Source organism: Lissotriton helveticus, chromosome 2_1 (assembly GCF_964261635.1).
Source record: "Lissotriton helveticus chromosome 2_1, aLisHel1.1, whole genome shotgun sequence".
NCBI lineage: Eukaryota > Metazoa > Chordata > Amphibia > Caudata > Salamandridae > Lissotriton > Lissotriton helveticus.
In genome coordinates this window covers 252,461,453-252,487,545 of record NC_136059.1, presented here as the reverse complement: position 1 = coordinate 252,487,545, position 26,093 = coordinate 252,461,453, and positions in this window count along the sequence as shown.

Genomic DNA, 26,093 nt, shown 5'->3' with positions numbered 1-26,093 from the left:
ATAGGTTTATGAGTGCATATGATAGTCCAGTATTGAGTGACCATTAGTATGAGTGACTGTACGGGTGAGTGAGTGGATGTGTGTGTAAACCTAAGAATCACTGAGTAGGTATGTAGTTATTGGTGTTGGAGTGTCTATGGTTTTGAGAATGGCAGTCTGTAATTTAGAGTGGGTGTATCAAAGGTTATATTAGGTTGTTAGAAAATGCATCAAATTATCACATGGATGATGTCATCAGTGATGTAATTTGAGGTGTCATCAGTGATGTCACTGACCATGTCATGAGTGATGTAATATGTGACGTCATCAGCAGTGCATTGCGGGGGCGCGAGTTATAGTTAGCTGAGTAATTATAACCGGGGAATCTCTCTGGTTTTGTATGAGTGAAATGTCCAACTAACTATACCTTTCCCTAAAACCCATGGTTTTTTCAGTGAATTTCTAAGGTTTTTAAAATGCTAATTTCTACCTATAACGTGCCGGAAACCTATGGTTTTTTCAGTGAGTTTCTAAGGTTTTTTAAATGCTAATTTCTAACTATAACGTGCCTGAAACCTATGATTTTTTCAGTGAATTTCAAAGTTTTTTTAAATGCTAATTTCTAACTATTCCTACAAAGGTAGTACATGTGAAGAAAGAGGAAGAAAAGCGCAGAAAGAAGCAAGACAAATGCAGAAAGAGGTAACAGAAGTCTAGAAAGACAAAGAAAAGTGCAGGAAGAAGAAGAGATGTGCAGAAAGAACCAACAGAGGAGCAGAAAGAGACCTTGTTGCAAAATCATAATGTGCCCACAACTTTTTCAGACGGGTACTGGTGGTAACTGACTCTGACTAACCAGGCCTAGAGCCAGTGTTACGTTAAAAGACACTTAGAATACAGTGAAAACACTTACATACACTAGGGAACACTATGTTTCCCTAGGAGCATTTTAAGTTGGGGGATTAAGTCCCCTTGAATCCTGAGGGTCCCTGGAGTCCAACTAGCCCACCAGATACCTCCAGTAAGCGCCACAGAGCTGCGTTGCAGAGAGATGGTCCAGGCCACACCTCTTTTTACACCTCTCTGCAATGCAGCTCTGTGGCGCTTACTGGAGGTGTCTAGTGGGCTAGTTGGGCCTCAGGGACCCTCAGGATTCAAGGGGACTTAATTTCCCAACTTACAACATGCCAGGGAGCGTGTTTGCAGAGTGGTGGAGAAAGGGGGCATGGCCTTTGTCTACCTCTCACCAATCCCACTGTGTGGGGTTTACTGGAGGTAAAAGATAGGCTAGTTGGCCCCTAACGGACCCCCAGCAGTGAAGGGGATTTCAATCCCCATCCAAGAGCGTGCCTGGGAGCGCGTTTGTAGAGTGGTGGGCAAAATGGGCGTGGCCTGGTACGACTGCGTACCAGTGCTGCCGTGTGGGACTGACTGGAAGTAATAGTTTGGGAAGTTAGCCCCCAAGGATGTCCTTGGGGCCAACTACCCCTCTTGTTACCTCCAGTATGTCCCACACAGTGGGATTGCTAAGATGTCTTCGGAGGCCATGGCCCCCTTTCTCTACCGCACTGCAAATGTGCCTCGTGGCAGACTACGGGATGGGGGATAAAGTCCAATTTAGTCCTGAAGGAGTTTATGGGCCAAGAATCCCTGCTGGTACCTCCTGTAAGTCCTACGCAGTGGAATTCCTGAGCGTTGGTTAGACGCCCAGCACCCTTTCTCCACCACTCTGCAAACGCGACTACTAGTTAAAGTAGCATATTTCTGCACCTCTGACTTAGAGGTAGTTTTAATCCCCCTGACCTATTATGTACTAGGGCCTTACAGAGGAGGTCATGCTAGTCACAGGGGTACCCCAATGCATAGTGTTCCCTAGGGTACGTAGGTGTTTTCACTGTATTGTAAGTGTCTTTTAGCATAGCACTGGCTCTAGGCCTGGTTAGTCAGAGTCAGTTACCACCAGTACCTATCTGAAAAAGTTGTGGGCACAGGATGATTTTGCAACAAGGCCTCTTTCTGCTCCTCTGTTGGTTCTTTCTGCACATCTCTTCTTCTTCCTGCACTTTTCTTTGTCTTTCTAGACTTCTGTTGCCTCTTTCTGCATTTGTCTTGCTTCTTTCTGTGCTTTTCTTCCTCTTTCTTCACATGTGTTAGACGGGGACCCTGAGGGTCGGCCGGATACCGAGGGAGAGATCCCCGAGGGGGACCGTCTCCGGCGATCGTACAGACAAGTTACCTCCCTCCCCACAAACAGGCACCACACCAAGTCGAGTTCAAGGCTTTATATAAGGTTCTTAAGGCAAGGATATCAGCGATACAGGAGATCTTGGACCCGGGGGTCCTCTCACTTCTAGTCTCTGTAGGGAAAGGGGGTAGCGGGACAGTCTTGGTACCGGATCGGTACAGGTAGTGGTAACAGGCGAGCTCACAATCCTCGAGCTGGAGTGTCTGTGGATCGGGCCGCGGCAGCGCCAGCAGGCCAAGGTGCTAGTCTCTTAAAGCAGAGGGCCGCGGCAGCGCCAGCAGGCCAAGACGATGGTTTCACGAGGCAGGGGCCGCGGCAGCGCCAGCAGGCCAAGACGATGGTTTCACGAGGCAGAGGGCCGCGGCAGCGCCAGCAGGCCAAGACGATGGTTTCACGAGGCAGAGGGCCGCGGCAGCGCCAGCAGGCCAAGACGATGGTTTCACGAGGCAGAGGGCCGCGGCAGCGCCAGCAGGCCAAGACGATGGTTTCACGAGGCAGAGGGCCGCGGCAGCGCCAGCAGGCCAAGACGATGGTTTCACGAGGCAGAGGGCCGCGGCAGCGCCAGCAGGCCAAGACGATGGTTTCACGAGGCAGAGGGCCGCGGCAGCGCCAGCAGGCCAAGTCACGGATGAGTTCTTCTCGGGTCTCTCGACTCCAGGATACAACTGGTTTCCTGGTCTGGTCCTGCCCCAGTTATAGGTCTGGTCCCCTTTGATGTCCGGACCCTCGCGCCTGGGGGGCCGGGAGGTCCGGGATGAGGGAGTCCAGACACCCAGCATGGGGGTGGAGCCAGCGCCCAGGCGGCCGGGGGTGATCGACACCTGGCGGAGGAGAGCCGTTGACGATTCCTTTCTCCCATTGACTCGCCAAGTGGTCACTCTGCCTCCCGGGGGGAGGTTGGTGCCTCGATGTCGAGCCCGGCCGGGCCCAGGGTGAGGGTCGAGTTGAGGCCACGCGGCCTCGTGCTGTAGTGGCCCAAGATGGCGGCTGGGCCGAGGCCGTGGTGTGGATGGTGACCCGGGCCAGCTGGGTTCGGAGCTGGTGTCTTGTGGGTGAGGAATTGCAGTGTACTTCGGGTGGTCGTCGGGGACTCTGGCTGGGGGATGCAGGGGGAGCCAGGGTCCAGGTCCCATTGCGGGGAGGGGGCAGCCCGACCATGCGGCCTGTCCAACATGCGTCCCCCCCAGCTGAAGGCGGGGAGAGTCAGCCATCTTCCTGGGGACTCTCCTCGCTGAGGCGGAAAAAGCGTGACAGGCCGTCGGCGTTGGCGTGGTCCTGGCCTGGACGATGTTCCACCGTGAAGTCCATCCCCTGCAGGGAGATGGACCAGCGCAACAGCTTCGGGTTCTCCCCCCGCATTTGCATCAGCCATTGCAGGGGTCGGTGGTCTGTTTGCACCCGGAAGTGGGTGCCGAAGAGGTAGGGCCGGAGCTTCTTGAGTGCCCAGACTACGGCGAAGGCCTCCCTCTCAATGGTGCTCCAGCGCTGTTCTCGGGGCAAGAGGCGTCTGCTGATGAAGACCACCGGATGGTCGACCCCTTCGGCGTTGAGTTGGGAGAGGACGGCCCCCACACCATGATCGGAGGCGTCCGTTTGCACAAGGAATTCCCGGCTGTAGTCGGGAGCCTGGAGCACGGGGGCCGTGCACATGGCGGTCTTTAGCTTCTCGAAGGCTGATTGGCAGTCCGGGGTCCAGTTGACGGTTTTGGGGCTCTTTTTGGAGGTGAGCTCTGTGAGGGGCCCCACGATGCTGCCATAGTCCTTCACGAACCGCCGGTAGTATCCGGTGAGCCCCAGGAAGGCCCGGACCTCCGTTTGGCTCGTCGGGGGTTGCCAGGCCTGGATGGCAGCAATCTTGAGTTGGAGAGGGGCCACCAGCCCGCTTCCCACTTGGTGTCCCAGGTAGGTCACGGACCCTTGGCCAACTTGGCACTTGCTGGCCGTGATGGTGAGCCCTGCTTGCTGGAGGGCGTGTAGAACCTCCCGCAGGTGGCGGAGGTGGTCGGTCCACTGGTGGCTGTACACAGCAATGTCGTCCAGGTAGGCGGCGCTGAAGTCTTCCAGGCCCGCCAGTACCTGGTTTACCAGCCGTTGGAACGTTGCCGGGGCGTTTTTCATGCCGAAGGGCATGACTTTAAAGTGGTAGTGCCCGTCTGGGGTAGAGAAGGCGGATCGTTCTTGGGCCCTAGGGGTGAGGCCGATCTGCCAGTAGCCCGCTGTTAGGTCGAAGATGCTCAGGTAGCGGGCGGTCCCCATCCGGTCAATTAGCTCGTCTGCCCGGGGGATGGGATGAGCGTCGGTCCGGGTAACTGCATTCAGCCCTCGATAGTCCACGCAGAACCGGAGCTCAGGGGCAACGCCCGGGGCAGCTGCCTTGGGAACCAGGACGACTGGGCTCGCCCAGGGACTGTCTGAGGGTTCGATCACTCCTAGGGTCAGCATCTTGGACACCTCGGTCTGGATGCAGGCTCGTACCCGGTCTGGTACGCGGTATGCCCGGTGTCGAATAGGAGGGCTGTCCCCGGTGTCCACATCGTGGAGGCACCAGGGGGTGACTCCGGGGGTGAGGGAGAACAGGGAGGCGAACTGCCTCAGGAGCGTTTGGCAGTCTTGGCGTTGCTCCGGGGACAGGGCCTCGGAGAGCTGGACCCCTTCCACCGAGCCATCCTGCTCGAGGGCCCTCAGTAAGTCCGGAAGGGGTTCGGAGTCTTCTTCTGTCCCAGTATCGGTAGCCATCAGGAGGCTGAGTTCGGATCGCACAAAATGGGGTTTGAGCCTGTTGGCATGGAGGACCCGTAGGGGGTTCCGGGCAGTCTCCATGTCGATTAAATAGGTGACGGGCCCCTTGCGTTCGATTACCTTGAAGGGCCCGGACCATCTGTCTTGGAGGGCACAGGGCTCAACCGGGGACATCACCCAGACCTGTTGTCCAGGTTCGAACTCAATGGAGGACGTGTGCTGATCGTACCACCTCTTCATGTCCTCCTGACTGGCCTCGAGGTTGGCTTTGGCGGTGTCTCGGAACCGCCGGGTCTGGTTGCGGAGAGCCAGGAGATATCGGTAGATGTCCGGGGGAGTTTTCTGGGGAGGCTGCTCCCAACCTTCCTTGACTAGGCTGAGGGGGCCCCGGACGGGGTGCCCGTACAGTAGTTCAAAGGGGCTGAAGCCGAGGGACTTCTGCGGGACCTCCCGATAGGCAAACAGGAGGCATGGAAGCAGCACGTCCCACTGGCGTCGAAGGGGTTCTCCTAGACCCATAATCATCCCCTTGAGGGTGCGGTTGAATCTCTCGACCAGTCCGTTTCCTTGCGGGTGATAGGGGGTCGTGAATTTGTAGGTGACCCCGCATTGCTGCCAGAGGGACTTCATATATCTGGAGATAAAGTTCGTGCCCCTGTCACTGACGACCTCCCGGGGGAACCCCACCCGGGAGAAGATCCCCATCAGGGCCCGGCCCACCACGGGGGCCGTCACAGTCCGAAGGGGGATGGCTTCGGGATAGCGGGTGGCGTGGTCTACCAGGACCAGGATGAACCGGTGTCCTTGGGCTGTTCGAGGGTCGAGGGGCCCCACAATGTCTATTCCCACTCGTTCAAACGGGGTGGTGACGACAGGAAAGGGTTGTAATGGTGCTTTGATTTTTCGGCCACTTTTTCCGCTGGCCTGGCAGGTGGGGCAGGCCTTGCAGTGGTTGGTGACATCCTTCCGCATGTGGGGCCAGAAAAAATGGGTCACCAGGCGGTCGTAGGTTTTATCCTGCCCCAGGTGTCCGGCAAGGGGGACATCGTGGGCTAAGTTCAGGAGGAAGTCTCGGAAGCGAAGGGGCACCACCAGCACCCGACTGGCCCCTAGTTCTGCAACTTTCTGCTCGCTGTAGAGCAGGTCTTGGTCCCAGTAGATCCAGTGGGCCCCCGAGGTATCCCCGGCGCTCTGGGCCAGGGCTTGCTGCCGGAGTCCTTCGAGAGAGGGACAGGTTTTCTGTTCGGCCCGGAATTGTTCCTGCGTGGGGCCTCCCTCCTGCCGCCATTGTGCCAGGTCAGGGACGTCCCGAAGCTGGTCGGATCCTTCCTCGGTTTGGGTCAATGGACTGGCTTCTGGGGTGGCCTCCTCGGGGATGAGCGCGGGAGGAGGTTCTGGCCACTCGGGCTCTTCTGGGCTGGGGACCGCGCGGGCGGTCATGGACCGGGTCGTGACGCAGACCCATTCGGGGAGGCCAAGCATCCCCAGGTGCTCCCTCCGTTCGACAGCTGCCCAGGGAGAGCTTTCAAGGTCGTTTCCTAGGAGGCAGTCCACGGGGGCATCATCGCGGACAGTTACTTTTAACATCCCTGTTACTCCCCCCCACTCGAAGGGGACGCAGGCCATGTGGCATAGGCTTTCGGAATTGTCGGCTGATCGGACAGGGCAAAGAATGTTCGGCAAGATTTGGTCTGGAGTGACGAGGTGGCGTCGGACCGCCGTTACACTGGCCCCGGTGTCGCGGAGGGCTTCCGCCCGGCGGCCATTAATGTTGACCCATTGACCGTACTTCTGTGTGTTGGCGGGAAGGGGGCCCCGCGGAATCATGTCTCTCTCCCCTAAGCAGACCAGTGCCATGGCGGCGGGTGCCCATTCAGAGGGATCGGTCTCGTACTCTTCCTGGTCTTCCGGGATTAGTTCTTCCCCTAGGGCCGCCGCTGCAACTTGGCGGGGGGTAGTGTTCGGGTTCTTTGGGCAATTGGGATCACTGGCGTAGTGGCCGGGTCGCTGGCACCTGTGGCACGTAATGTTGGCCCGGAAACCGGCCCGGACGGCAGGGCTTCCTCGGCCAACCGGGGTCGAGGGGTTTCTGGGGGGTGACGAGGGGCCGGTGTCTCTCCCCCGACCCTGACTTCCTCCTCCCCCTCGGGGGCGATACGGTCTGGATAATTCGCTGGGTGCGTTCCTGCCAACTCGGGTGCTTTCCCACCGGTCGGCTTCGACGGCTAGTTGTCGAGGGTCGGTTAGCTTACTGTCCAGGAGGTGTTGCCGGAGCTCCACGAAGCAGTTGTTCGACAGGTGCTCCCATACGATAAGGTCAAAGAGTTGTTCGTAGGTGGTTACTTTGTTGCCCTTGATCCACCCCTCGAAGGCTCGGCTAAAAAAGTTCACGTACTCCACCCAAGTTGTACCCGGAATCCGTTTGCAGTCGCGGAACCGTTGGCGGTACATCTCCGGTGTGAGCCCGTATCGAGTGAGGAGGGCGGCCTTCATGTGGTCGTAGGAGGTCATCAGCTGGTCCGGGAGTTGTAGCAGGGCGTCCCGCCCTTCGTTGACAAACCTCCCCCATAAACCGGCCCCCCAATCGCTTCGGGGAATCCGGTGGGAGGTCATTGCCACCTCATAGGCTTTAAACCACTGCTGTATATCATCGTTCTTGTGGTATTCCCGGATGACATCTTTGGGGATGTGAACCTTGGGTTCGGTCGAGGCCGACGGGGTCGGTCGTTCGGGGAGCCCGAGGTCTTTATTCTGTTTCTGGACCTCCAGTGCTTTGAGATTGCGCTCATGTTCGTACTCTAGTCTCTTTTCCTCTAGCTCCCTCTGTCTTTGCTTGTCTTCCCGCTCTTCCCTGAGCCGTAAGTGTTCCAGGGTTATTTTTTGTTCTGCCAGCTTGAGTTCCCCATCCAAGCGAAGTCGGGCAAGTTCTAATTCGTGGAGTCTGGTTTTTTCTCTTTCTCGGATCTCTTCCAGGGAGAGATCCGCTCTTTCTTTAGTTGGTGCGGGGCTCGTCTCGGTTGTTTGTGTTCGGGGTACGGCCGTACCCGTTTCTGCCCAAGCTTCTAGGGCTCGTTTGAAGTCTTCCTTTGTGCTAAGACCTGTGGTTGGAAGTCCAAGTTCTATGCAATATTGCTTCAGTTCCCGGTGGTTGTAGTCTTCCAATTTTTCCATCTGAAATTTCTCCGTTGTTCCGCTCTCTATTGACATGGTTGTTGTGTGTGGTGGGGCGAGTGACTTTCTGTACGATTATGCGTAGGTTCGGATCCCGTCGCTGGCCACCAATGTTAGACGGGGACCCTGAGGGTCGGCCGGATACCGAGGGAGAGATCCCCGAGGGGGACCGTCTCCGGCGATCGTACAGACAAGTTACCTCCCTCCCCACAAACAGGCACCACACCAAGTCGAGTTCAAGGCTTTATATAAGGTTCTTAAGGCAAGGATATCAGCGATACAGGAGATCTTGGACCCGGGGGTCCTCTCACTTCTAGTCTCTGTAGGGAAAGGGGGTAGCGGGACAGTCTTGGTACCGGATCGGTACAGGTAGTGGTAACAGGCGAGCTCACAATCCTCGAGCTGGAGTGTCTGTGGATCGGGCCGCGGCAGCGCCAGCAGGCCAAGGTGCTAGTCTCTTAAAGCAGAGGGCCGCGGCAGCGCCAGCAGGCCAAGACGATGGTTTCACGAGGCAGGGGCCGCGGCAGCGCCAGCAGGCCAAGACGATGGTTTCACGAGGCAGAGGGCCGCGGCAGCGCCAGCAGGCCAAGACGATGGTTTCACGAGGCAGAGGGCCGCGGCAGCGCCAGCAGGCCAAGACGATGGTTTCACGAGGCAGAGGGCCGCGGCAGCGCCAGCAGGCCAAGACGATGGTTTCATGAGGCAGAGGGCCGCGGCAGCGCCAGCAGGCCAAGACGATGGTTTCACGAGGCAGAGGGCCGCGGCAGCGCCAGCAGGCCAAGACGATGGTTTCACGAGGCAGAGGGCCGCGGCAGCGCCAGCAGGCCAAGTCACGGATGAGTTCTTCTCGGGTCTCTCGACTCCAGGATACAACTGGTTTCCTGGTCTGGTCCTGCCCCAGTTATAGGTCTGGTCCCCTTTGATGTCCGGACCCTCGCGCCTGGGGGGCCGGGAGGTCCGGGATGAGGGAGTCCAGACACCCAGCATGGGGGTGGAGCCAGCGCCCAGGCGGCCGGGGGTGATCGACACCTGGCGGAGGAGAGCCGTTGACGATTCCTTTCTCCCATTGACTCGCCAAGTGGTCACTCTGCCTCCCGGGGGGAGGTTGGTGCCTCGATGTCGAGCCCGGCCGGGCCCAGGGTGAGGGTCGAGTTGAGGCCACGCGGCCTCGTGCTGTAGTGGCCCAAGATGGCGGCTGGGCCGAGGCCGTGGTGTGGATGGTGACCCGGGCCAGCTGGGTTCGGAGCTGGTGTCTTGTGGGTGAGGAATTGCAGTGTACTTCGGGTGGTCGTCGGGGACTCTGGCTGGGGGATGCAGGGGGGGCCAGGGTCCAGGTCCCATTGCGGGGAGGGGGCAGCCCGACCATGCGGCCTGTCCAACAACATGTAATACCTTTGTAGGAATAGTTAGAAATTAGCATTTAAAAACCTTTGAAATTCACTAAAAAATCATAGGTTTCAGGCACGTTATAGTTAGAAATTAGCATTTAAAAAACCTTAGAAATTCACTGAAAATACCATAGGTTTCAGGGTCGTTATAGTCAGTTGGAGATTTCACTCGTATAAAACCATAGAAATTCAGCCGTAATAGTTAGTAGGCCTAACTATAACTCGCGCCCATGCAATGCACTGCTGATGACGTCACTTTTTACATCACTCATAACATGCTCAGTGACATCACAGATGACATCTCAAATGACATCACTGATGACATCATCCACGTGATCATCTGATGCACCTCCTCATACCCTAAAAAACCTTTCATACACCCACTCTAAAATACAGACCACCAATACCGAAACCATAGACGGACCAATGGTAGTTAGTACATAACTGCTCAGTGATTCGTATGTCTACACATACATCCACCCAGTAACCCATACAGTTACTCATACACACAGTCATTCATCTATACAGCCACTGATATACCCACTCATAAACCCATATAGACACACACTGCCACTCACCCAAAGAGTTACTCATACACCTGGTCAGTCATGCAAAGACACCATCACACACCCATTTCCTTGTTTATACAGTCATACACACACCACCACACTTATTTATACAGATACTAACACATACTTACTCTCTTAAACAATCACTCATAGAAACACACACTCATCCACACTCTTGCAATCACTCTCACATATAGTCCTTTATATACTCCAACACTCACATATACTGCTTTAAAACATATGTAGTCACTCACACATGCACCACTGAGACATCCATTTACTCACCAACACACCCATACACACACTCACCCACCCATACAGGTGTTTCCATATGTAGTCTTGAACCTATGCACCCAGTGAAACAACCACTCACATATCTATACAGAGTCACACACAGCCCCACACGCCCACCCACAAAGACACACAGGCACCCATACAGATACTCAGACAACCAATAAATAACCCATAAAGACACTCATGTAGCTACTCACGAAGCCATGCAAGCGCTTACACACTAACTAACAGACTAATAAAGACATTCACAAAGTTTAGTCTCTAACTCATGCATTCAGTAAGACACATTTAATCATTGACTTATACAGTCAGTCACACACCTACTAAATCATCCATTCAGACACTCATACACCCATTCATACTTCAATACACCTTGGCATATATATGGCATATATATATATATATATATATATATATATATATAAACCATATTTTTATACTTTATAGAAACACACATTCACTGGATGATGTCATCAGTGATGTCATCGGTGATGTCATTTGAGATGTCATGAGTGATGTCACTGAGCATGTCATGAGTGATGTAATATGTGACGTCATCAGCAATGCATTGCGGGGGTGTAAGCTATAGTTAGGTCTACTAGCTATAACAGCCGAATTTCTATGATTTTATATGTGTAAAATCTCCAACTAACTATACTGTCCCTGAAACCTATGGCTTTTTCAGTGAATTTCTAAAGTTTTTTAAATGCTAATTTCTAACTATAACGTGCCTGAAACCTATTGTTTTTTCAGTGAAAAAAAATAAATATATATATATATATATAAATATATATAACAAGGGGCTTGAAAAATGAGAAAGCACCTTAGCGCGGAGTGTATTTCAGAATACAATAACAATATCTAAGAATCGACGTGCTGTGAGAACGTGAAGCTGCAGCTGAAGCATTATTTCTAAACCTCCCTAAGGTTCACAGTGAACACAGTGACCATATCATTAAGACCATGAATAACGATGCAAAGACCCTTTTGAAAACATTAGAAAAACTCCTTAAAACTGAGCTCACAAAATGGTGGGAAAAAAGTCACTGGAGAAATATAGAGTTGTAAATAGAGTACCTAGGGGTCTAAGAGTGATGATAGCATTTATGTTTGAAAATCCTAACCCTTTAATGCTAAAAGAGTGGGCGGAAAATAACTTACAAGCTCCCATGAATATGTTACTAATTCTCATCAAATATGCAGCAATAGACAGAGAAACAATTCTTAAAGAAATCAAAAATATAAATGGTCTATTGGATGGACTAGAAGAAAGTGATTTGATTTCTAATGGCTATGCGGAAATTAAAGGACGGATTAAAAACATGAAGAATAATCATGACAAGAAAAATCTTCAAATTTGCACGCAATAAAAACGATTACGAGACAGGAAGAGTGTTCACCACTTCAAAAAAATGTGATACATTCATAAGACATGCACTAACTACGAGATTGCCTAACGGTAAAAGAACTACACAAGAAGGCAATGCCCTTGGATTGTCGGATTCTGATGCAAGTTCTGTCCCAAGTAGCAGTGATTCTGAAAATAGCAGGGAACAGGTATTAGGCTTGCAAGAGATGTTGGCAATTAACCTTACAAAGCAAACACAAGGAGATGATGGACGGGGTATGCCCAGACGTTTGTCCCTTGCTCACTCTGCCACTAGATTCAAGCTAGCCTGGCTGATAAAGGGTGTTACCCAGTAACCGGACCCAGGATGCTTGTTTTCAATTCAGGAAAGACCTGGCTTGGCAGTTTGGGCTGGACTGTTCCCATGAGGCATAGGGTCAAGACTGATTTGCATATAGCTGGGTCTGAGCTGTGGTGGCAAAGTGAGCTAAAGAATGATGATGGATTCAGCCCAGATCTGTGACTGGGGGTGAGTGACTGAAAAGTTTCAGCGCTCCATCCATCATCTCCTTGTATGTGCTTTGTTCGCCCTAAGTTGGCAGGGTATACCCAGACGTAGGACCCTTGCTCACTTTGCCTCTGGATTCAAGCTAGCCTGGCTGACGAAGGGTGTTACCCAGAAACCTGTCCCAGGATGCTTGTTTCCGGTTCAGGGAAGACCTGGCTTGGCTGTTCGGGCTGGACTGTTCCCTTGAGGCACAGGGTCAAGACTGATTTGCATATATATAGCTGGGTCTGAACTGAGGTGGCGAAGTGAGCTAAAGAAGGATGATGGATTCAACCCAGATCTGTGACTGGGGCTGAGCGTCTGAAAAGTTTCAGCGCTCTGTCCATAATCTCCTTGTGTTTGCTTTGTTTGCCCTAAGTTGGCAGGGTATGCCCAGACGTGGGTCTCTTGCTCACTTTGCCACTGCATTCAAGCTAGTCTGGCTGATTAAGGGTGTTACCCAGAAAGCGGTCCTTGGATGCTTGTTTCCGGTTCAAGGAAGACCTGGCATGGCAGTTTTGGCTGGACTGTTCCCATGAGGCACAGGGTCAAGACTGATTTGCATATAGCTGGGTCTGAACTGAGGTGGTGAAGTAAGCTAAAGAATGATGATGGATTCATCCCAGATTTGTGACAAAGGGTGAGTGTCTGAAAAGTTCCAGTGCTCCGTCTATCATCTCCTTGTGTTTGCTTTGTTCGCCCTAAGTTGGCAGGGTATGCCTAGACGTGAGCCCCTTGCTCACTGTGGGCCCGATTCACAGAACTAACTTAAGACAAAATCCTAAACTTACTACCATTTTGCTATTCACAGAAGGCACTTACTCATTTTGGTATTCACAAAAGTTAGTAGTCCTAACTTTAGGACTCTTAAATGCGTTCTGTGAATACCGAAAGTCTTAAAGTTAGGATTTTTCTCAATTTAGTAGTAGTAAAGTTAGGACTCCTAACTTTAGGACTCCTAAATGCCTTCTGTGAATACCGAAAGTCTTAAAATTAGGATTTTTCTCAATTTAGTAGTAGTAAAGTTAGGACTCTTAACTTTAGGACTCCTAAATGCCTTCTGTGAATACCAAAAGTCTTAAAATTAGGATTTTTCTCAATTTAGTAGTAGTAAAGTTAGGACTCCTAACTTTAGGACTCCTAAATGCCTTCTGTGAATACCGAAAGTCTTAAAATTGGGATTTTTCTCAGTTTAGTAGTAGTAAAGTTAAGAAAAATCTTAATTTTAAGACTTTAGGTATTCACAGAAGGCATTTAGGAGTCCGAAAGTTAGGAGTCCTAACTTTACTACTACTAAATTGAGAACAATACAAATTTTAAGACTTTCGGTATTCACAGAAGGCATTTAGGAGTCCTAAAGTTAGGAGTCCTAACTTTACCTCTACTAAATTGAAAAAAATACAAATTTTAAGACTTTCGGATTTCACAGAATGCATTTAGGAGTCCTAAAGTTAGGAGTCCTAACTTTACTACTACTAAATTGAGAAGAATCCTAACTTTAAGACTTTCGGTATTCACAGAACGCATTTAGGAGTCCTAAAGTTAGGACTACTAACTTCTGTGAATACCAAAATGAGTAAGTGCCTTCTGTGAATACCAAAATGAGTAAGTGCCTTCTGTGAATAGCAAAATGGTAGTAAGTTTAGGATTTTGTCTTAAGTTAGTTCTGTGAATCGGGCCCTGTGCCACTGGATTCAAGCTAGCCTGGCTTATGAAGGGTGTTACCCAGAAACCGGTCCCAGGATGCTTGTTTCTGGTTCAGGGAAGACCTGGCTTGGCAGTTTTGACTGGACTGGTCCCATGAGGCATAGGGTCAAGGCTGATTTGCATATAGCTGGGTCTGAACTGAGGTGGTGAAGTGAGCTAAAGAATGATGAGGGATTCAACCCAGATTTGTGACAGGGGCTGAGTGTCTGAAAAGTTTCAGCGCTCCGTCCATCATCTCCTTGTGTTTGCTTTGTTCTCCCTAAGTTGGCAGGATATGCTCAGATGTGGGTCCCTTGCTCACTTTGCCACTGGATTCAAACTACCCTGGCTGATGAAGGGTGTTACCCAGAAACCGGTCTCAGGATGCTTGTTTCCGGTTCAGAGAAGACCTGGCTTGGCAGTTCGGGCTGGACTGTTCCCATGAGGCACAGGTTCAAGACTGATTTGCAAATAGCTGGGTCTGAACTGAGGTGGTGAAGTGAGCTAAAGAATGATGATGGATTCAACCTAGATCTGTGACTGGGGGTGAGTGTCTGAAAATTTTCAGCGCTCTGTCCATCATCTCCTTGTGTTTGCTTTGTTTGCCCTAAGTTGGCAGTGCATGCCCAGACGTGGGTCCCTTGCTCACTTTGCCACTGGATTCAAGCTAGTCTGTAGATGAAGGGAGTTACCCAGAAAGCCATCCCAGGATGCTTGTTTCCGGTTCAGGGAAGGCCTGGCTTGGCAGTTCGGGCTAGACTGTTCCCATGAGGCACAGGTTCAAGACTGATTTGCAAATAGCTGGGTCTGAACTGAGGTGGTGAAGTGAGCTAAAGAATGATGATGGATTCAACCTAGATCTGTGACTGGGGGTGAGTGTCTGAAAATTTTCAGCGCTCTGTCCATCATCTCCTTGTGTTTGCTTTGTTCGCCCTAAGTTGGCAGTGCATGCCCAGACGTGGGTCCCTTGCTCACTTTGCCACTGGATTCAAGCTAGTCTGTAGATGAAGGGAGTTACCCAGAAAGCCATCCCAGGATGCTTGTTTCCGGTTCAGGGAAGGCCTGGCTTGGCAGTTCGGGATAGACTGTTCCCATGAGGCACAGGGTCAAGACTGATTTGCATATAGCTTGGTCTGAACAGAGGTGGCGAAGTGAGCTAAAGAATGATGATGGATTCAGCCCTGATATGTGATTGGGTGTGAGTCTCTGAAAAGTTTCAGCTCTCTGTCCAACATCTCCTTATGTTTGCTTTGGCAATTAACCTTACACCAGCGGAACAACTCGATTTTTTACGTCAGGACCGTCGACAGACCTTACGTCCTTGGAATCCTCAACCCAAACAAGAAGAAGGAGGAACCAACATAGGAGGGAGAGGCAGGGGAAATCCAAACAGCAATCCAATCAGAGGGGCCCAAGCAAAAAAGTGGAGACACTGATTGTGCCTGATGACAACACTGTGATAAATTTATCGGAAACTTTCTCAACTACTGTTGAGTCGCAACTTTTATCCCTTGGACTAACTTATTTTGCTGAGAGTAATTTCAAATAAAACCAATCAAGGGCTAATGTGTATAAATTTATTTGCAAATGAAAGCTCATAAAATGTCATCAACTCAATAACTCTGTGGCCATCAATACCAATGATACAACTACCAGGGAGACTGACACTAATTTAAAAGCAATAGATATAAAGACATTGAGGGTTTTGCATTCTCTAGCCAATGACAATGAAGAGGGCTCCAACTCAGCACACCAGGATTGAACTGCGGTTGGGATAAATATGAGCAGTGCAGCTTGCAGTCCTTTCCGCCCCGCATTCACATTTGGACCTATGATGCCGAAGGATGCCATTGATGTATTAATTGAAAGAGTAGTAGAAGAGCTGATAAACCTTTGGCGAACTGTGCCCTCACCTTTTTGGTTCTTGCTCCTTGCTGCCTGTTTGCGTGTCCCTGCTGGGAGGAATCAACGTAGCGCCTCGCCGGACCCGCTCCGCGGGTCCCGCAGCGCTGTGTGCTTTGTGACGCTGCTGGCTCCAGGTTAAAGCTCGAGAGTAGTGCGGGGCAGGTGATTGTGTCGGCGGGGCTGCGAGCATAAGACAGGGACTCCAGCGTCCAGGAGTCCCTGCGCGCCCAACCAGCTCCACCTGGGCTGCTCTCCCCGCTGGCCACGCCCCCCGCCACCCGAGTGAAAGGCGGACTTCGACCTCGCTGCTTTGGGAAACCTTTGGCGAACTGTGCCCTCACCTTTTTGGTTCTTGGTCCTTGCTGCCTGTTTGTGTGTCCCTGCTGGGAGGAATCAACGTAGCGCCTCGCCGGACCCGCTCCGCGGGTCCCGCAGCGCTGTGTGCTTTGTGACGCTGCTGGCTCCAGGTTAAAGCTCGAGAGTAGTGCGGGGCAGGTGATTGTGTCGGCGGGGCTGCGAGCATAAGACAGGGACTCCAGCGTCCAGGAGTCCCTGCGCGCCCAACCAGCTCCACCTGGGCTGCTCTCCCCGCTGGCCACGCCCCCCACCACCCGAGTGAAAGGCGGACTTCGACCTCGCTGCTTTGGGAAACCTTTGGCGAACTGTGCCCTCACCTTTTTGGTTCTTGGTCCTTGCTGCCTGTTTGCGTGTCCCTGCTGGGAGGAATCAACGTAGCGCCTCGCCGGACCCGCTCCGCGGGTCCCGCAGCGCTGTGTGCTTTGTGACGCTGCTGGCTCCAGGTTAAAGCTCGATAGTAGTGCGGGGCAGGTGATTGTGTCGGCGGGGCTGCGAGCATAAGAGAGGGACTCCAGCGTCCAGGAGTCCCTGCGCGCCCAACCAGCTCCACCTGGGCTGCTCTCCCCGCTGGCCACGCCCACCCGCCTGTTATCCAATGAGACTGCTGGACTTGTTGTTTTAAGGAGACTAGTTCCACCGCTTCGCGGGAGCGCGCGGGAGCGCGCCCGGGAGAAGCCCGGGACAAGGGCGGGGCCGTCTAAGGCCGTCATAGGCCGGATTAGGCTGGGCTGGGCCTACCCTCTTTAGTTTGCCTCCTGCTCACAGGTTTATTGTGTTGTTAAAGCAAAGTATATCAGGTTCTGTACCCATTACTGTTAGTTATGCCCTCCCCAGTTAGGGAGGGAACTCCTACGAGGCTGGGTGGGGTGAAAAATAAGACCCTCGATAATTATTTTTCCAGAGCTGGGGGAGATGGGGATAAGGAAAGTAACTTGGATAAGCTTAGGGCGGAGCGTAGACGCTCAATAGAAAACTTGAAAAATAGGCCCTCTGTAGACTGCTTCATATTACCAAGTGAGGAAACATCCGTCTTGGATGATGTCCCACTCCTTTTGAGGGACTGTAGTAACACCCTGACTGAGACAATTACTAACTTAGCCCCCTCCCCTAATCCAAGCAGCGTGACTGTAGATTTAATTTCCCAGCCTCCATTGGCTACTAAAGCTAGGAAAGCTAACGTTAAAACCAAACATACCTCTGTTAAAGGGGTATATGGGCCCCCACCAAATAAACGTAGGAGGAAGTTAAGGGGTGGCCAAGGAATAACTATAACTAAAACAAAAATTCCCCACTCTGAGTTTGGTAGGTTTACAAAAGCGCCCCCCTCTACTGAGAAGCCAGTGGAAGATGTACATTTAACACCCTCAAAAAAGGTAACCACTGTTATTGATATGGCTGAGGCTACGGCAAATAATGCCACCAATGCCCTTCTTTCTGTCGTCCCATTAGGAAATCTTGAATTCTTGCTCAGGTCTCTATTATTGCCCATTTGTGAGAGCATAAAAAAGGTTGAAATTAGACTCACTATATTAGAGACTACATTAAACAGCATGAAATCGGTGGTGGGTACCCAGGTTAGACCTCTAGAGACCACTTCTCCTCCCATGGTCTCTACGAACTCTTCTAACAGGCCAGTTATTCCAGTACCCCCCCCCCGATCACCACTGTTGCTCATTCTATACAATCCCTTATGGCTAATATAGTTCCAGCTCCCCCACCAAACCCTAATAAGCCACCTCCTTCTGTAGGCTTAGCTCCTTCTACACAAGCTAGAGGTAGCACTGCTTTTCCACCCCCAGTTAAGCCTTATACTAAGCCCCGTAGACCCAATCTCCCTCCAGAGGCAAACGACCTTATGGTCGTTATGGCCGGTGTTCCCCTGCTCGAAGTGGGCAAAGTTGAGAACTTCTGCACACTGAAAAGCAGGGTTATTAAGTGGCTAAATGTGAACAGGCCCCTCCCGGCACACCTTAATAATGAAATCATTATGGTGAGAAGGGTCCCTTGGGTGGGTAAAACAAACAAATCCATAGTAGGGGATTGTATTCTGGTGAGCTTTCGGGATGCTGGGACTGTTACCTATATATGTCAAGGGAAGAATAGATCACTCGAGTCAACAATTCAAACCCTACAGGTGTCATTTTTCTTCCCCCCTACCCCTAGGCATCTCAATCAATCCCATGATATCTGGACGAGGGTTCCCCGGAGGGGTAGATACCATGATTTTAATTCTCGACCATTTCCTCAAGGCCCGGCGTTACCATTCTATGGTTCCAATCGATTTAGTTGCTTGAGCGGACTTGAGGGGGTCGATTGACATATGGGCTGTTACATCAGCACAATGGGAAATGAACCTACAGTGGTTGCAAATATAGGGGTTTCGACACTGGAACCTGAACAGCAAAATTCCCTGGCACAAGAAACATTATTTAGTGGAGTTCAGGAGATCGAGGTAGACGTGTCCAGAACCATATATACTGAGCAAATACCTTCTACTCTGGCAAGCGATTGCCTGGAATCCCAAACCCTTAATATAATTACTGACCATAATATTACACCTGACAAGGAACCAATTAAAATTCTTAGTTGGAACCTTGCAGGTATCCATAGGAAACTGGCCCTCCCCGAATGGAACGACTTGGTAGAGGCACACAAAATCTGCCTCTTCCAGGAGACTTGGAGCACCGAACCGATACATCGGGTTGGTTTTGTAACCCATTTCATTCCTGCTCTGAAAGCAACGCAAGGGAAGGGACGTCCCTCAGGGGGACTGCTTATTTGGATAAGTATTTCCCTTAATTGCTGTGTAACATCTAGGCAGGTAAATAGCCCAGATATACTAGGGGTTTTATTAACTAATCCTGGGATGGGCTTATCCCTTGCCTTATATAATATCTATGCTAGAGGCACTAAAAATGGGTGTACTTCCATGGTACTCTCTGTTTTGGAAACACAACTTAGAGATCATGATGAAGCAGACCATACACTGGTAGCAGGTGATTTTAATTGCACCTATGAGCCACTTCCTATAGAGGATAACTTAGATTTGGGTGATGAGGATAGCAAATGGGGTATCCCTGCACTTACTATCCCCCCGATAAAAAGATGGTCCCGCAGCGCAATACAGCTTAATGCGCTGACATTGGAATTTGGTCTAAGAGCTACTAATGGCCGCACAGCCTCAGACCGCATGGGTGCTCACACGTTCAACAGAATAGATCACTCCTCAAGGATTGATTATATTCTGCTGGACCTAAAACTTTGGGGTCTGGTTCATGACATGGTAGTGATAGCTACTGTTGAGAGTGATCATAACTCACTCTCTTTATCCTTAACGAACCCCTGGCTTAGTAATGATCCTGCAGTCGTATCTAAATGCCCTCATACAACCACTGTTTCCTCCTGTGGAAGACGTCTAAAATGGAACAAAATTGTTGTGGACGCTACTAAGATTTCCACTATAGACGTACTGCTAATGGCCTCGCAAATAGAAATGGATAATACCAATCCGGCTCTAATAACCGAAAAGGCAACACCTATCTTTGAAGCAGCTGTTAAGTCCATAGGGGAGGTCTTTTTGGTTAAGGGCACTGAAGGGAGGAACTTGTCCCATCCTAAACCCAGGGGAAAACATGATTGGTATACACCTGCATGTAGACGGGCAAAGTCTCTTTTAATTGAGGCCGTTAAAAGTAAATCCCAATCCTTGATACAGACTGCTAGGAAGAAACATAAGACACTGGCACACGCCAAAAAAGAATGGGTAGAAGAGTACTGGTCTACTCTTAAGGAAGCTAGTCTCAAAAAAGACCCAAAAAGCTTCTGGGACACGATTAGAGCCAGAAATAGGCCGGATATAGATCTTATTTCATGTAACATCCCAAGCCAAGCGTGGGTCAACCATTTTTCAAAACTATACTCCCGACATGATGATTTGCCACCCATCGAGGCACCCACTGATGTTGAAGGGAGGTTCGTGGTTCCAATAACGAATCCATTAGTTGGAAGTACTGTCCCCGATTATTTTGGCTTTACAATCAAAGAGGTGGAATACGCCATAAGTACCATCAAGCCACAAAAAGCCGCTGGTCCGGATGGTATCCCGGGCGATCTTTTGAGGCTAGATATCCCAAAGTGGGGTGAATTTATTTACTCCTTACTTGTTGCCATTTGTAAGGGTGCTCCGATCCCCTCGTCATGGAAAGGGGCGGAGGTGGTCCCTATTTTAAAAAAAGGTGCCAGAGATGAGCCGTCCAACTACAGGCCGATTAGTTTATTGGATATTACTCAAAAAGTAGTTGGTAAGGTTCTACTGGTTAGAATACTGCACTGGATAGAAGAAAATAAAATTCTTTCCGATTATCAGGCAGGATTTAGAGTGGGTACTGGGACAGTTGAACAAGTATTTAGGCTCATGATGGTGTATTGGAAGGTTGTGGTCTTAGGCAAAGGCAGTCTTTATCTCGCGTTTATCAATTTAAAGACTGCCTTTGACCTTGTACCGAGGGAGACACTATGGAGAGTCCTGGCCAATATGGGGTTGCCACACTATTTACTCACACTATTGGTTAGGCTGCATGAAAATAGCTTTGCCCAGATTAGGTGGGGTCCAGGAGGGGAGAAAACTAGCAGTATCCCGGTAGAGAGAGGGGTCCGCCAGGGATGTGTCCTTGCTCCCACCCTGTTTTCTCTTTATATTAACTGGGTGGTGGAGCACCTCTTAGAACATCCTTCAGATGAACCATCCCTGGCTGGAGAACGTATACCCACCCTCCTCTTCGCGGATGACACGCTTCTAATATCAAAATCCCCGATAGGCCTTCAAAGGCTTTTGAATAATTTCCAATCCTTCTGTACCAAACGGGGCCTCGTAATCAATACAGGCAAGACTAAATATCTTGTGTTGAATCCCCCAAAAAAATTAGCACGTCCTCCAATCCTGAATACTGAACCCTTGGAGAGAGTAGAGGTGTTTGATTACCTCGGCATCCGACTATCCCATAAAATGCAATGGTCTCCACATTTGGATAAAATGCTATTATCCCACAAAAGGATCACAGGAGCTATTCTTAAAGAGCAACGCTCCTGTGTAATTAGACCAATAGCAGTTGTTCTTGACATTTATGAAGCTAAAGGGGTTAGTTCTGCTCTGTATGGGGCGGAGCTTTGGGGCTCATCCATTACCAATGAATTGCTTAAATCCGAAAGGAAGTTTTGTAGGGCGATTATGTCACTTCCACAGGGCACCCCTACGGTCCCATTAATGCTTGACTTAGGCCGTCGCCCTATCGAAGATCTAGCAAGACTACGTCCACTCCTACTATGGACACGATTGTGGCGAGTGCCTGAACTGTGTAAATATGCGCAAGGCCTCACAGAAATTATGTCCTTGTCAGGGTGGCATAAAATTAAATGGCTGAGTGACATTAGAAGCTTGCTATTCAATTTGGGCCTAAACGATTCATGGGCTAATAGATCTTCTCCTCCAAAGGCAATTCTTAAGAAACTTTATTGGAACTGGATTATGTTACAACGAAATACTAATGCTTCCATGGGCAGACTTACTGAAGAGTTCTTAAAATTCAAGGACTCCCCAAAATGTGAACTTTATTTGGATGCCTTTGGCAAACCTTTTGATAGGGCTCTTTATTTTAAATTTAGAGCAGGAATTTTACCATTGTATACTTTTTCCTCAAGTTGGAAACCGCCGGCACAAACTGTTGAGCTTTGTCCAGTATGTCTAGCTAAACCAGAAACATTGGCACATTTTATGTTTGAATGCGGAGAGTACAATCTACCCAGGAAAATATGGCTTAAACATCTTTGTCGCCAATTGGGTACTAGGTGCCATTCAGACGCAATTCGTATATTAATGTCTGATAGCCGTACGACCTATGCTTGTGCTCTCGCCAAATTTTTATCATGGGCCTGGTTAATCCGAGCCAAAAGGCTTAAATCAATTGTTTAATTTCTCTTTTAACTCACGACGTGTAAATAATTGCTATGCATAGCTTTCTTCTGTAATCTGTTTTTACTCTTGGCTTCTCTTATCGTACCTATGAATTTTATGTGAAGCTTTTATGATAATCTTTTATCGAAATAAAGCCTTTTTGACTTGACTTGACAAATTTGAATGGAACCATTAATCGGAAGGTACATCAAAGGAAGCATCATCAAGTACAGTATTCTAACCTAATGAAGAAAATAGGTGACAACAATGAAATAGTGATTAATAAGGCAGAGAAGGGCGGCAACACTGTCCTATGGCTTAGACAACAATATACGGAGGAAGCCACACGACAAACGGACACAGTGTGCTACAGAAAAGTATCCCCTTCAGCCCTGAAACTTGGTCTTCAGGAGGTCTTCAGCTGGATGTCAACAAACCAGCTGAAGCTCAACGGGGAGAAGACGGAGATTCTTCTCCTGGGAAAAAATCGTGATCTGTGGCAGGAGAGGCACTGGCCGCCATCTCTGGGTGCTTTCCCCAGTCCAGCTACCCAGGTTAGAAACTTAGGGGTGTGCATCGATGATTCTTTATCGATGAAACAACAGGCTAATAAAGTGGCTGGCATTTGTTTCACGATTATTAAATGGCTGCGGAAGATTATCTGGATGCTGCCTGTGGATACCCAGAAGACCGTAGTCAATGCGCTAATAACATCTAGGCTTGACTACGGTAACATTCTATACCTGGGCTCCAACCTAGCTGTAACCAGGCGGTTACAGCTGGTCCAGAACTCCGCAGCCAGGCTGTTGTGTAAGATTCCTAGGACAGCAAGGATCTCGAGCCACCTTAAAGACCTACACTGGTTGAAAGTTGAGAACCGGGTCCGGTTTAAGGCCTTGACCTACATGTTTAAGATCAGAGCGGGAACCGCACCACGGTATCTGCAGAAACTGGTTAGGCCCCATGTACCTGTACGGAATCTTCGCTCTTTGAATGGAGCAACTTTCACGGTACCCAGATTCAAACTGGCCCGAATGGGAGGTAAATCCTTTTCCCACCTGGGACCAGTTCTTTGGAACTCCCTTCCTTTAGCTCTGCGCAAAGAGGAGAACTTCGCCAGTTTTAAGAAACAAGTTAAAACCTGGCTGTTTAATAAATAACTGTTTAAATAAATAGCGATCATTGTGTTGCCAGCAGTTGCTTTCTGTGTCTTGTTCTCTTAGCCATGGCGCCGGGAAACCCTTTGTGGGTATCTGTGCGCATTACAAATGCAAAAAATAAATAAATAAATAAATACAGGATTAACGCAAAGTAAAAGAGACAGTGTTCCAAGAATTTGCGCAGTGGAAACAGACTGGTTTGTTTACGAAAAATGAAATGAGTTATATGAAAAATGAACATTTGATAAATCCTGTCCTATACTTTATACCGAAAGTCCACAAAAATATTACAGCAATTCTTGGGAGACCGATTATTTCAGCTAAAATACGTGTATTTGAATCTATATCAACATATGTGGACTTCTTTTTGCAGGAGTTTGTATTGCAGTTGCCATCATTCATTAAAGATACTGGTAACTTTTTTTAGGAAATTGAAAGAAATCAAAGGGGAACAAGATTATCTATTTATAGTTATGGACATAACATCTCTTTACAACAGTATTCATCATAAAGACAGGATTGAAGCTGTCAAATACTTCCTGGACCAAAGATCCATACCCCTGTATGAACACAATCATATGATTATCACTATGATTGAATTATGTTTGAATAACAACTAGTTTCTCTTTAACAAGGATGTATACCAACAACTGAGGGGTGTGGCTATGGGGCCATGCTTCTCCCCTACCTACACATGTTTATATGTGGGCTAGTAGGAGGTGCATGTCCTTAAGGTACAACACAAAAATATGTTGGACATCCATGTAAAACATAGGTGGTGTTACATCGATGATGTGTCTGTAGTATGGAAGGGCACTAGAGAGCAAGCAGAAACATTTGTTAATGCTATCAACAACAATGATACAGGAGGCATATTATCAAGACAGGCAATAAAATTATCGCCGATTTAGCGGCAGAAAACTGCTGCTAAAATGGCGATAATGGGCTTGATAATATGCTCTATGGAATTCCAATTGAAACCCATGTTAAATGTGAAGGACATCTAACATGGGCTTCAATTGGAATTCCACAGAGCATATTATCAAGCCCATTACCGCCGTTTTAGCGGCAGTTTTCTGCCGCTAAAATGGCGATAATTTTATCGCCTGTCTTGATAATATGCCCCCAAATTTGTAGCACCGATAAAGATCTTGAGCAAGGTCAACACAAACCAGTATAGCACTTCATTGCCCCTGGCTACAAAGACACAGAAATATATAAAGCCCTTACCAAGGCTAACTCACACACTAGAGAGGCCTGTCTAACAGCCAAAACAGAGAGTACCTGTTAGATTTAGGGGTCTCTAGTTGGCACAGGTAGGTACTTGTGACAAATAGGGACCCTCACCTCTAGTCAGGACAAGGGGATTACACTCCTAAAATAACCTCTGCTCACCGTCTAGGTTGCGTGGCGCAAGCAGTCAAGGCTTACTTCAGAGGCGTTGTAAGTTAAGCAGTTGTGACCACATACAGTAACCCAGTGACAACACTGCAAATGGACACCACACAGGTTTTATATAAAAAATAAGTAGACTTTATATAGAGTTACCACAAGACCATAAACAACAAAAATACACACTATGATTACTTTAAGATGGTAGATTTAAGCTTAGTTCAGTTAAGCTCTTAGATGTGACACTCTGCGTCAATGTACCTTAAGTTGCGTTGCGCTTCCACGACAAGCAATGTCGCAGCGATGGGAAATGCGGCAAAGTTCAGATACAAAGAAATAAAGATGTGAAGATCTTCCAGATGGTGCACGCTTCTCGGGGATGCGAGAAGTTCTCGGTTCAATGCGTGGACTGCAGTGGCGACACCCTTACGATGCGACGACAACAGCTCCAGCGCCGACGCTCTTCTCCACGATGCGTGAAGCTTCCGCTCGATGCGACAACTACAGCGGCGACATCCAAGATGCAATGGCAGTAGCTCCGACGGTGGCGCGCTTCTCGGGGATGCGAGGTGCTCTTGGTCGATGTGGTGCAATGCGACAGTTTCAGCGGTGACACTCTCCTGCTTCGGAGTTGTGACGGCATGCACAGCGACGGTGACGCGCTCCGACCTCGTTGCGAGATTCTTCTCCTGATGCGGTGCAGTGCGACAGCTCCAGCGGTGACACCCTCCTTCTTCGAAGTTGCGACGGCAGCAGCAGCGACGGCGACACGCTTCCTCTTTGTTGCGGCACGCTTCTCTCCAGCTCCTTGCGACACGCAGTTTCTCAGAAGGCCCAAAACAGCAGCAGGCACTTCCAAAGAACTCTGGGGAGCTGGGGGCTGAAGTCTGTTGTCCCTGAGACTTCAGCAGGAGGCAAGCTCTTTTCCAAGCCCTTGGAGATCCTTCACAAGTTGAAAGCAAAGTACACAAAGTTCCTTTCTCCTTCCTTTGGCAGTAAGGCAACCACTGCAGGCCAATCCCCCAAGCAGCACTTCAGCTTGGTAATAGTCTGTCCTCAGTTTCTTCAGGTTCCTCTCCTCAGTAAAGGTTTCTTCTTGTAGTCCAAAGTGATCTAATTTCATGGGATCAGGGTCCCAATATTGATACCCAGAAATCCTTTGTCTCTGAGGGGAGAGGGGCCTTTGCCCAGTCCAAACCAGTTCTGAAGCACTCTGTTTACCAGACTACTCCTTTCCTTTCACAGTGCAGGGCAAGCACATCAGACGCCCCACAGGAGGTGGAGCCAGCATTGTGGAAGGCAAGTACAGTCCTGGAGCACTTTGTTTACATGACTCCTTCTCTTCTTTCAGTGTGCAGGGCAG